This window comes from Chiloscyllium plagiosum, unplaced genomic scaffold, assembly GCF_037043375.1.
Source record: "Chiloscyllium plagiosum isolate Xiang-an unplaced genomic scaffold, Cpla_swu_hap1 HiC_scaffold_16, whole genome shotgun sequence".
In the NCBI taxonomy this organism is placed as follows: Eukaryota; Metazoa; Chordata; class Chondrichthyes; order Orectolobiformes; family Hemiscylliidae; genus Chiloscyllium; species Chiloscyllium plagiosum.
Genome location: NW_028270154.1, coordinates 32,219,672 through 32,232,451, shown reverse-complemented (window position 1 = coordinate 32,232,451; position 12,780 = coordinate 32,219,672). Strand labels below are relative to the sequence as shown.

General features: G+C 43.3%; 1 protein-coding gene across 11 annotated transcripts in view; it reads right to left on the bottom strand.

Annotated features, from left to right (window-relative positions):
* Positions 1-12,780, bottom strand: part of rapgef6 (Rap guanine nucleotide exchange factor (GEF) 6) — a 378,117-nt gene that overhangs the window by 315,978 nt on the left and 49,359 nt on the right. The window contains exon 2 of one of the 11 annotated variants that reach the window (XM_087995262.1): positions 9,005-9,087. The exons of the other annotated variants lie outside the window; for them this stretch is intronic. The gene's annotated coding sequence lies outside the window, so the exon portion shown is untranslated. The remainder of the gene's footprint in view (positions 1-9,004; positions 9,088-12,780) is intronic. 11 annotated transcript variants of the gene reach the window in all.

Below are 12,780 nucleotides of genomic sequence, written 5' to 3'. Positions count from 1 at the left end.
GAGGGGAACACTACCCCTGCTCATGACTCTACCCCCATTCCCCCCACCATCACACCCACTCCAGGTACTGGCTCCGACCCCACTCCCAGCTCTACACCCACACCAGCTCCCAGCCCTGCCGAGTTTTCACCATCCCCCCAGACCTCCCCCTCACTGAGGACGAACGATCAGTCCTTAGCAAAGGACTCACCTTTGTCCCCCTCCGTCCACGCATCAATGAATTTGTGTGCCACCGGCACGGTGGCACAGTGGTTAGCACTGCTGCCTCGCAGCGCCAGAGACCCGGGTTCAATTCCCGCCTCAGGCGACTGACTGTGTGGAGTTTGCACATTCTCCCCGTGTCTGCGTGGGTTTCCTCCGGGTGCTCCGGTTTCCTCCCACAGTCCAAAGATGTGCAGGTCAGGTGAATTGGCCATGCTAAATTGCCCGTAGTGTTAGGTAAGGGGTAGATGTGTAGGAGTATGGGTGGGTTGCGCTTCGGCGGGTCGGTGTGGACTTGTTGGGCCGAAGGGCCTGTTTCCACACTGTAAAGTAATCTAATCTAATCTAAGTAATTTAATACACGCCGTGACATCGAACAATTCTTCCGTCGCCTCCGCCTCAGAGCTTACTTTCATAATCAGGACTCCCGCCCACCTTCCGAGGACCCCTTCGCCCACCTCCAACACACTACATCCACCTGGACACCCCGCGCTGGCCTATTACCTGCCCTCGACCTCTTCATTTCCAACTGCCGCCGGGACATTAACCGCCTCAACCTGTCGACCCCCCTCCCCCACTCCAACCTCTCACCCTCACAACGCGCAGCCCTCCAATCCCTCTGCTCCAATCCTGACCTCATCATCAAGCCAGCGGACAAAGGGGGCGCAGTGGTAGTCTGGCGCACTGACCTCTACATCGCTGAAGCCAAACGCCAACTCTTCCTACCGCCCCCTTGACCATGACCCCATCCCCCCATCACCAAACCATCATCTCCCAGACCATACACAACCTCATCACCTCAGGAGATCTCCCACCCACAGCTTCCAACCTCATAGTCCGGGAACCCCGCACTGCCCGGTTCTACCTCCTTCCTAAGATCCACAAGCCTGACCACCCTGGCCGACCCATTGTCTCAGCATGCTCCTGCCCCACTGAACTCATCTCTACCTACCTCGACACTGTCCTATCCCCCCTAGTCCAGGAACTCCCCACATACGTTCGAGACACCACCCACGCCCTCCACCTCCTCCAAGACTTCCATTTCCCCGGCCCCCAACGCCTCATCTTCACCATGGATATCCAATCCCTCTACACCTCCATCCGCCATGACCAGGGCCTCCAAGCCCTCCGTTTTTTCTCTCCAGACGTTCCCAACAGTACCCCTCCACCGACACTCTCATTCGTTTGGCCGAACTGGTCCTCACCCTTAACAATTTCTCCTTCGAATCCTCCCACTTCCTCCAGACCAAAGGGGTAGCCATGGGCACACGTATGGGCCCCAGCTATGCCTGTCTCTTTGTTGGCTACGTAGAGCAGTTGATCTTCCATAATTGCCGTAATTACATCGGCACCACTCCCCACCTCTTCCTCCGCTACATTGATGACTGCATTGGCGCCACCTCGTGCTCCCGCGAGGAGGTTGAGCAATTCATCAACTTCACCAACACATTCCACCCTGACCTTAAATTTACCTGGACCATCTCTGACACCTCCCTCCCCTTCTTGGACCTCTCCATCTCCATCAGTGACGACCGACTTGACACTGACATTTTCTACAAACCCACCGACTCCCACAGCTACCTGGATTACACCTCTTCCCACCCTACCTCTTGCAAAAATGCCATCCCGTATTCCCAATTCCTCCGCCTCCGCCGTATCTGCTCCCAGGAGCGGTTCCACCATAGAACACACCAGATGGCCTCCTCCTTTAGAGACCGCAATTTCCCTTCCCACGTGGTTAAAGATGCCCTCCAACGCATCTCATCCACATCCCGCACCTCCGCCCTCAGACCCAACCCCTCCAACCGCAACAAGGACAGAACGCCCCTGGTGCTCACCTTCCACCCTCCCAACCTTCGCATAAACCAAATCATCCGCCGACATTTCCGCCACCTTAAAACAGACCCCACCACCAGGGATATGTTTCCCTCCCCACCTTCCGCAAAGACCGTTCCCTCCGTGACTACCTGGTCAGGTCCACGCCCCCCTACGACCCACTCTCCCATCCTAGCACTTTCCCCTGCCACCGCAGGAACTGTAAAACCTGTGCCCACACCTCCTCCCTCACCTCCATCCAAGGCCCTAAAGGAGCCTTCCACATCCATCAAAGTTTTACCTGCACATCCACTAATATCATCTATTGTATCCGTTGCTCCCGATGCGGTCTCCTCTACATTGGGGAGACTGGGCGCCTCCTAGCAGAGCGCTTTAGGGAACATCTCAGAGACACCCGCATCAATCAACCAAATCGCCCAGTGGCTCAACATTTCAACTCCCCCTCCCACTCTGCCGAGGATATGGAGGTGCTGGGCCTCCTCCACCGCCGCTCCCTCACCACCAGACGCCTGGAGGAAGAACGCCTCATTTTCCGCCTCGGAATACTTCAACCCCAGGGCATCAATGTGGATTTCAACAGTTTCCTCATTTCCCCTTCCCCCACCTCATCCTAGTTTCTAACCTCCAGCAACTCGACTTGTCCGGACTTGTCCGACCTGCCCAGCTCCTTTTCCACCTATCCACTCCACCCTCTCTTCCCTGACCTATCACCTTCATCTCCTTCCCCACTGACCTATTGTACTCTATGCTACTCTCTCCCCACCCCCATCCTCCTGGCTCTCTGCCTTTATTCCTGATGAAGGGCTTTTGCCCGAAACGTCGATTTTGCCTGTCCTCGGATGCTGCCTGAATTGCTGTACTCTTCCAGCACCACTGATCCAGAATCTGGTTTCCAGCATCTGCAGTCATTGTTTTTACCTTCAACATATTGTCTAGCTATCACCATTGTTAACAGCAACCCGAGAATGCAACTTTAAAAAAAGGGTTTTGTGAATTACACATGAAAGAAATGAAACTATCACTGTATTCTAAACAGATGAAAGGCTTAACAGACAATCAATTTTTCAATGTATAATTTCAGTTACATCACACTGCAAATTTTTGCTATAAATTCTGTTACGATCGAGCCCTCCACAATCACCTGATGAAGGAGCATCGATCCGAAAGCTAGTGTGCTTCCAATTAAACCTGTTGGACTATAACCTGGTGTTGTGTGATTTTTAACTTTGTACATCCCAGTCCAACACCAGCATCTCCAAATCATTAAAGTATTCCAGTTGTGTGCTCATGTAATAAAAAAACATCAGGTGTCATCTCATCAGACTGCAGGTGGTGCTCAGGGTGATAGTTGTGTGTGTGTTGAAGTGTCTATGTATTATGTTGGAAACAAAACTTGTTGGTAACTTGTGCTTGTCACATCAATTTACAAACTGGATTATCTGTGACTTGAAATTTAGGTAATGCATAGTTCAAGTGCCACCTCTAGGTGGTGCAAAGAGCACGTATCACAAAAAGGAAGCAAAGTAACTTAGAAGGGACACAAATGTCTTCGTGATGACTGCACAAAGCAAAAGCGTTTCAAATGAAGTGGAAATTGAAGTGTTATTGCCCCTTAGATATTTTGCCAAATTATTTGGGTAATGTCCTGGAGATTAATTTCTGAAAACATTACAAGGATCAACAAGCCCAAAGTTTAATACAAATGCAAGAGCAAAGAATATTCACCGAGACTATACAATTACATAACTAATTTAAGTATTCAGCAAGGATCGAAAACAAGCAAAAAGGTAACAAAACAGATAGCCTAATGGATGAGCCGGTACTGATGCCTGCACCCACGTCTCTTCCCAGACTGAAATGGTACAGATAGGTCATACAGTCATAGAGATGTACAGCACAGAAGCAGACCCTTCGGTCTAACTCGTCCACGCCGACCAGGTATCCCAACCTAATGTAGTCTCATTTGCCAGCACTTGGCCCATCTCCCTCCAAACCCTCCATTCATATACCCATCCCGATGCCTTTCAAATGCTTTAATTCTACCAGCCTCCATCACTTCCTCTGGCAGCTCATTCCATACGTACACCACCCTCTGTATGAAGAAGTTGCCCCTTAGGTCTCTTTAATATCTTTCCCCTCTCACCCTAAACCTATGCCCTCTAGTTCTGGACTCCCCGACCCCAGGGAAAAGACTTTGTCTATTTATCCTATCCATGCCCCTCATAATTTTATAAACCTTTATAAGGTCACCCTTCCAACGCTCCAGGGAAAAAATGCCCCAGTCTGTTCAACCTCTCCCTTTGGCTCAAATCCTCCAACTCTGGCAACATCCTTGTAAACCTTTTCTGAACCCTTTCAAGTTTCACAACATCCTTCCAATAGGAAGGAGACGAGAATTGCACACAATATTCCAAAAGTGGCCAAACCAATGTCCTGTATAGTTGCAACATGACCTCCAATAAAGGAAAACATACCAAACGCTTTCTTTACTATCCTGTCTACCTGTGACTCTACTTTCAAAGAATGCTGCATTTTGGGAAAGCAAATCTTAGCAGGACTTATATATTTAATGGTCAGGTCCTAGGGAGTGTTGCTGAACAAAAAGAGACCTTGGAGCGCAGGTTCATAACTCCTTGAAAGTGGAATCGCAGGTGGATAGGATAGTGAAGAAGGCGTTTGGTATGCTTTCCTTTATTGGTCAGAGTATTGAGTACCGGAGTTGGGAGGTCATGTTGTGGCTGTACAGGTCTTTGGTTCTAAACTCAATGTCCTGTACAGCCACAACGTGAGCTTTTTCACGCAGAGGGTGAATGGAATGAGCTGCCCGAGGAATCGGTGGAGGCTGGTACAATTGCAACATTTAAAAGGCATTTGGACGAGTACATGAATAGGAAGGGGTTGGAGGGATATGGACTGGGTACCGGCAGGTGGGAGTAAATTGAGTTGGGATATCTGGTCGACATGGACGGGTTGGACCAAAGGGTCTGTTTCCATGCTGTCCATCTTTATGATTCTATAACTATGAACCTGCACTCCAAGGTCTCTTTGTTCAGCAACACTCCCCACAACCTTACTATTAAGTGTAGAAGTCCTGCTAAGATTTGCTTTCCCAAAATGCAGCACCTCGCATTTATCTAAATTAAATTCCATCTGCCCCTTCTTAGCTCGTTGACCCATCTGATCAAGATTCCCGTTGTAATCTGAGGTAACTTTCTTACTAACTATACCTCTTATGCTCACATCCAAATCATTTATGTAAATGATGAAAAGTAGTGGGCCCAGCACCGATCCTCCTGGCTTGTCACAGGCCTCCAGTCTGAAAAACAACCCTCCACCGCCACGCTCTATCTTCTACCTATGAGCTAGTTCTGCATCTAAATGGCTAGTTCTCATGCATTCCATGACATTTAACCTTGCTAACTCGTCTCCCACAGGGAAACTTGTCGAACACCTTACTGAAGTCCATATAGATCACGTCCACCGCTCTGACCTCATCAATCCTCTTTGTTACTTCTTCAAAAAAGTTCCTGAGACGTGATTTGCCACACACAAAGCCATATTGATTATCGCTAATCAGTCCTTGTCTTTCCAAACACATGTAAATCCTGTCTCTCAGGATTCCCTCCAACAACTTGCCCTCCACCGACATCTGGCTCACCAGTCTGTAGTTCCCTGGCTTGTCCTTACCACCTTTCTTAAATAGTGGCACCATGTTAGCCAACCTCCAGTCTTCCGGCACCTCACTTGTGACTATTGACGATACAAATATCTCAGCAAGGGCCCCAGCAATCACTTCTCTAGCTTCCTACAGAGTTCTAGGGTACACCTGATCAGGTCCTCGGGATTTACCCACCTTTATGCATTTCAAGACATACAGCACTTCTTCCTCTGTAATATGGACATTTTGCAAGATGTCACCATCTATTTCCCTACAGTCTGTATCTTCCATATCCTTCTCCACAGTAAACATTGATGCAAAATACACATTTAGTATCTCCCCTATCTCCTGCGGCTCCATGCGTAGGCTGCCTTGCTGATTTTTGAGAAGTCCTATTCTCTCCTTCGTTACCCTTAATATATTTGCAAACACCCTTTGGATTCTCCTTTACCCTATCTGCCAAAGCGATCTCATGTCCCCTTTTAGCCCTCTTGATTTCCCTCGGTGGGAGGGAATGGAGGAGGAAATAGCCAAGGTATAACAGGGGATTGGTTGTCACTTTTAAAAACTAATTCAGATGAAATACATGTGGGGCACTCCATATGCACTGGCATGGATATCACGGTGTACAGAATGTGGTGGCATTCGTAGTGCATGCATCCTAGTCATTGTACTTGCAGACCCTGAACAACTTTGCACATGGAAGGCTTGATCTCAAAGAATGTTTTACCTATAACGCTATGAATCTGCACTGCAGTATGATCCAACTGTTTTCCAATTTGTTGGCAGGATTTTCTGACAATCTTTGTGAGTTGAGATTTTAGCTTATTATGAGCATTATCCTATTGTTATTCTTCTTTTGCCAATCAGAATTTTGGGTTATCTGTATTCAATATTTCTCAACTTCACTGTATACTTCATAAAAAGGTGGTTAAAAATAATCGTGGCACTAAAGATCAGAAACAGATGTCTCCCTCAAGAATTGCCCCTTCTGTGCCAGAAATGGAAAGGATTGTACAGATATTCATATGGGTTTGAAAATATTCAAATAAAACAGCTAATAACAAAAATACAAAATGAACATATTGTCAGACCATCACCACCTCCATCTCCCAAACCCAATCAAATGACAACTTGACTTGGGCATGTATACAGTCCAGAAAGCTTTTAGCAGTTCAAAAAAACCCAGCATCACCATCCAAGAACAACTGAAGATGAACAATAAATTCTGTGTTAGTTGTATAATACTCTTTTTAAAAGAAAGAAGAAAACATGAAACAAAATTCTTTCTCAAGCTCCCACTGGTCATCAAAGCTCACATTCACTTTCAGTCTGTCGGGTCCAGAACAAAATGACAAAAGTGCATGTAAAGTTGCATATACTATTACAAAGGTGGCTCAAACTGAAGTGGAATTGGTAATGTTTATAACACTACCTACTGGCAATAACCAGGGTTCCAGCATGTGCAACATATGGGAAAATATAGGTAGACATTTGGCCATTTGAGGATGCTCTACTATTTTATCAAAATCAAAAGAACTGCAGATACTATAAATCAGAGACAAAAACAGAAATTGCTGGGAAAGCTCAGCAGGTCTAGGCAGCATCTGCAGACAGAAATCAGAGCTAACATTTCTGGTCAAGTGACCCTTCTGAACGGAGGAAGACTCACTCGACCCAAAACGTTAACTCTGCTTTCTCTCCATAGATGCTGCCAGACTTGTTGAGCTTTTCCAGCAATTTTTATTTTCGTCACCATTTGATGAGAGCTGTTGCCTCAGCTCCACTTTCCTGTGTGCACCCAATAACCTTAAACTCTCTGGTCTACCAATAGTAAACAACAAGAATTTGAACTAATTTATTCCAACAAGACAAAGGCCATCCAGCCACAGCCTCTCCGATATACAATTAGATATCAACAGATATGTAACTTTAGTCCATTTAATAATCTTGGGTAGTGTACCTTGAAACTATCCCAGCAGGCAGCCTTTTAGGACAGACTTCCAATTTTCCGATACTAAAAGTTCTTCTTGATCTCGGTGCTAAAATAATACTGTTCTAGTCAGATTTTCAGCATGTGGCAGAGGCAAAAGTTCACATTGTTTGAAGGTGGAAGTGGCACAGTGCACATACATATACATGTGAATAGCTCAGGTTGAGGTTCTGGATACAAGTTTGCTCACTGAGCTGGAAGGTTCATTTTCAGACGTTTTGTCACCATACTAGGTAACATCAGTGAGCCTCCAGCCGAAGCTTTGTCCAGAGGCTCACTGAAGAGGTTACCTAGTAGGGTGACGAAACATCTGAAAATGAACCTTCCAGCTCAGCGAACAAACCTACATCCATACATGTGGATATTCAGAGAGGTAGCATGGTGAGAAGAGGGAGGAGTGGAAATAGGCATTAAGTTTGCATACAGCATTGGAGCAAATTTTTTGTACAGCCTGCCGTGGCATTGGCAGCCATTCTAGCACTTCCACGGTCACTTCTCCCCAAATTAGAATCCAGCCTGCACTACAACTGTCACCAATTCCAAATCCCCATCCCACAGAATTCTTGCAGCTTGGCACATCCAATCCAGGAACAAAAAAAAAAATCAGGACCTATGTCCCATTGGTGAACACCCGAATCATGGGAAATAGCTTCTTCATTCCTCTCCTATTAAACCAGTTTCTGATTTTAAAATATTTTGATTAAATCATCCCTCAACCTTAATAGCCCAAAGTACACAGGTTAAGTTCACACAAAAGCAAATCATTATGGATACTGGAAATCTGAAAAAAATGCAGAAAATGCTGGACATAGTCAGAAAGTCTAGCAGCATATCAGAAAGCTAAAAGTTAACTTTTACAGGTTGTGACCGTCAGTCCAACTTCATGCAAACTGCACTCATAATTGAAAATTTGAAAGTCTGGTATAATTCTAGAGGAACTGAGCTGCATCACACCCCAAAATTAAATTTAATCGAAGATTACATTTTGCAGTTATGTACTCACTGTTAGTAATCCATATATATGGACAGCCAAATGATTTTGCTCCTCCACAACTCAAATATTTCAAGTGTCTTTCTCATGTCCTCTCAAAGAACTCCAACTATCACAGGCATACACTGGAGCAGACAAAATTATATCGCTGAGATTTCCTACCTCGATCCACACAATTCATTGTTTCTCCTAAATTAGTCTGATTTACAGGCAGTATTTTAATCATTAATCACATGATGAAAAAGTGTTATCAACAGAAAACATGTGGAAATAACTACATATCACAATCAGAATAGATTATCCAAATGCTTAAATTCTTCCTTACCTAAAGATTATTACCGACCTATATCCCAAGATTCTCTGATTTCTTGTTGTTTTGACTGGAGTTAACAATCTCTCATTAAGAATCTTAAAAAAAAATACATTTTGGGGTATATATTGACATCATACACTTCCTTAACCACCATGGCTTCAGTAAACATTCAACAAGATTAGTCAAACATTGCATATCCTTCACAAACACATGCTGACTTTCTCAGATTGGTTCATACTTGTCAAATGCTTAACATTTGTCTCTCATGACTGATTTCAGTAACTCTCCTGCAACTGCTGTTAAACTGATCGTCTATAATAATATAGTCTTCTCCTTCTTGTTCATGGATTCTTCTCTCCTATCAGTCGTTTAATTTACTCCCATCAGTCAGGACTGCAAGCTTTGATCAAATCAGTTGCATTTGGGATTGTTTAACACTGAAAATAAAGCATTCTTGCTTCTGTTGTTTAGGATTCTTAGAGCTTTGTTTTGTGGCAAGTGGCACCTTGTTTTCAGGTACATCAGATTTTACCCCTAGTACATATTCTTCATTGTACCAAGAATGATTTGCATGCTTGACATTAACTGTAGAGTGAGTGATATGTTGAGCTATGCCACAGCACCTCAGGGCACCAGGTTTTGAGCTGCTAGATCTATTCTGAACTTATCCTACATGGCACAATGGTTTTGTGACACAACCTGATGAAGTTGAAAGTGTGGTTCTGGAAAAGCACAGCAGGTCAGGCAGCATCCGAGGAGCAGAAAAATCAACATTTCGGGCCAGAGCCCTTCATCAGGAATGAGCTGATGAAAGTTTTTATCAATGTGATTGCAGGACTTCATCCCCGAAAAGAATGTGCATTGGTCATTTCTACCTATACTGTCAAGGATATTTGAGATTTGGAGATGCCGGTGTTGGACTGGGGTGTACAAAGTTCAAAATCACACAACACTAGGTTATAGTCCAACAGGTTTAATTGGAAGCACACTAGCTTTCAGAGCGACGCACCTTCATCAGGTGATATCAGGAACATCGCTCCGAAAACTGGTGTGCTTCCAATTAAACCTATTGGACTATAACCTGGTGTTGTGTGATTTTTAACTAAGGATATTTGCATATGCAACAAGTAGATTAGTGAGATCATGGAAGTAAAGATGAGCAATGTTTACTGCAACTGCAATTTCTTCACCAAGTACTTTTGATACAATAGATCAAAGCATTAAGTCATGGAGATTTTTCACTCAAAATATTTATCTGAATTCTTAAGAGTTAACTTTAACATCCATGTTGTCTTTTTCTATCTCAATTCTTAACTTGAATCTCTTGTGCTTTAAACAACTCTTCAATCTATTGGATTTTTATTTTCTTTGCTTTAATGCAAACTTTTCCCTTACCCCAGAAGCTTAATATTGAGCATATTAGTATATTCCTGAGCCCTTACTTTAACTGGGATACATTACTGCCTGTGTAGTATGCATAAACAAATCACTTGAATATATTCCACTATGTGGCTGCAGGTTTACCACTAACGGTTCAAAAACAAAAATACATTGAGGCACTCCCTTCTCCCATTCACATCCAATACAACACATTCATATTTTGGTGACTATATTTTTGCCAATATTACTGTAAGCTAAATTTGGTTTGTTCAGATCCTTACATCATATATGACCTCTTCTTTTATCAGCTTTAAAAAGTTCACAACATTTCATTCAATGAGACAGCACTGTTGATACAATTACAGAACTTACATATTATCAATAATGTTGATCGGATTAAGCAAGTGAGGAATTAAATTATATTCTGTTTAATTATGGTCAGTTGTTAAACACTGAAGAATAAACACTTGGGCTAGGTCAAAAGTAGGTTATAGGGTCATGGTTTTAAATCAAGACTAATGTGATCTTAAGCTAAAAATGTGAAAAATGTTTTAATGTAAAAATCTTTCAATCAAAGGCACGGTTTTATTATAACACACTTAAAGAACTGCTAATTGATGCTAGATGCAACAGCAAAGAAGGCACAACATTGCCTCTTCTTCCTCAGATGGCTCAGGAAATTTTGAAATGTCCATAAGGACCCTCACCAACATTTACAAATTCACCATAGAAAGCATATTGTCCAGGCGCATGACAGGCTGGTGCAGCACTGCTGTGCCCAGAACCATAAGAAACTACAGAAGGTGGTGTGCACAGCCCAGACCATCACGGAAGCCAACTTCCCATCCATGTACACTATTTACATATCTCATAGTTGTGGAAAAGTTGCCAAAATCATTGAAGACCCATCCCACCCTGGTAATGCTCTCTTCCAAACGCTCCCATCAGGCAGAAGATACAGCAACTTGAACACATGCACCAGCAGATTCAAGAACAGCTTCTTCCCTGCTATTTTTAGACTAATGACTTTCATCTCTAACTTTAAATAATGCTGATCTTGTTAATGTTAATTTTGCCTCGCTTATGTCCTGTGCGGCGCAACCTGTATGCCTTACTCTGTCCAAGTTTTTCTCACCCCACGATCTGCCTGTACTGCTCGCAAACAAAGCTTTTCACTGTATTTAGGTACATGCAACAACAAATCAAAATGTCTTCAATTGGCAGAGGTTTGTAACAAAGAATGTATCAGGTCTATTTAAATTAATCTCATATGGTTATTTTAAGCTTCCAGGCATCAACTTTTATTGTGGAGTCGTAGTCAGTTGTTGTAACTCAAGGATAGTGATAGCCTTTAGAACTTCCACAATACTTAGTTACATGAATTGAGATATTTGGGATGATTGTCAATCAATAGGGGGTGACATTACGTACTCTTATAAAAGTGCCACATTATCTCGGTAAAGATCTTATAAAGTTAGTAAGCCAAGGACAAGTTGTCAGAAAACTGGTGTAATTGATATTTCAAAGGAACAAATCAGGAGAGAGTAGGAAAAGATATTACGAAGATGGCCATCACTTTCAAATCAATCAAGCCTGTATACACTACTAAGTAAATCTGAGATTGGTCATGTGCTGATCAGGATGTAGGATACCTCTGTTCATGTACATGTAATGGCTAACAAGGGTTAATAAGTGCTAAGATGTACTGATGTGCACATAATTGGCTAAAAATAGAAGAACAGCTTCATTCAACAAAGGAAAGCAAGAAATACATGCCCAAGTTAGCCAAAGGTCACGAGCTGGAGTCTCAAAATGAATTAGCTGAAAGCTACTACTTTTAAGTATCATTCCTTTGTATTTGTTTTGATAAGTATAATAAACTGTGAAACTTGTGAAAACATACTTGTACCTGGAATAGTCTATAAGTAACAGCTAGTTCTGAAGCATGAGTCATCAGTATCAATGCCTCAATGTTGTCATTGCCCATTACCTTTGAAGTAGTATTAGAAGAAATAGTATTAGACAAATTAAAGGGGCTCAAGGCAGATAAGTCCCCTGGCCCGGATGGCTCACATCCAAGGATCCTAAATGATGTAGCTATAGGGATACTGGATGCATTGGTGTAATCTTGCAAAATTATTGGATTCTGGACAAGTACCAAAGATTGGAAAACTGCAAATGTGATATCCATAGTTAAAAATGAAGGGAGAGAGTCAAAAAGCAGGTAACTATAGGCCAATTACCTGAACATTATTGGAAAAGCATCAGAATTAAGTAATAGCAAAACACATGGAAAATCTAATCAAGTAGATTCATCATGTCTTCATGAGGGGGGAAAATAGTGTCTGACTAATTTATTAGGGATTTCAAGGAAGTCTCAACCAGAGTGAATAAAGGGGGGAACCAGT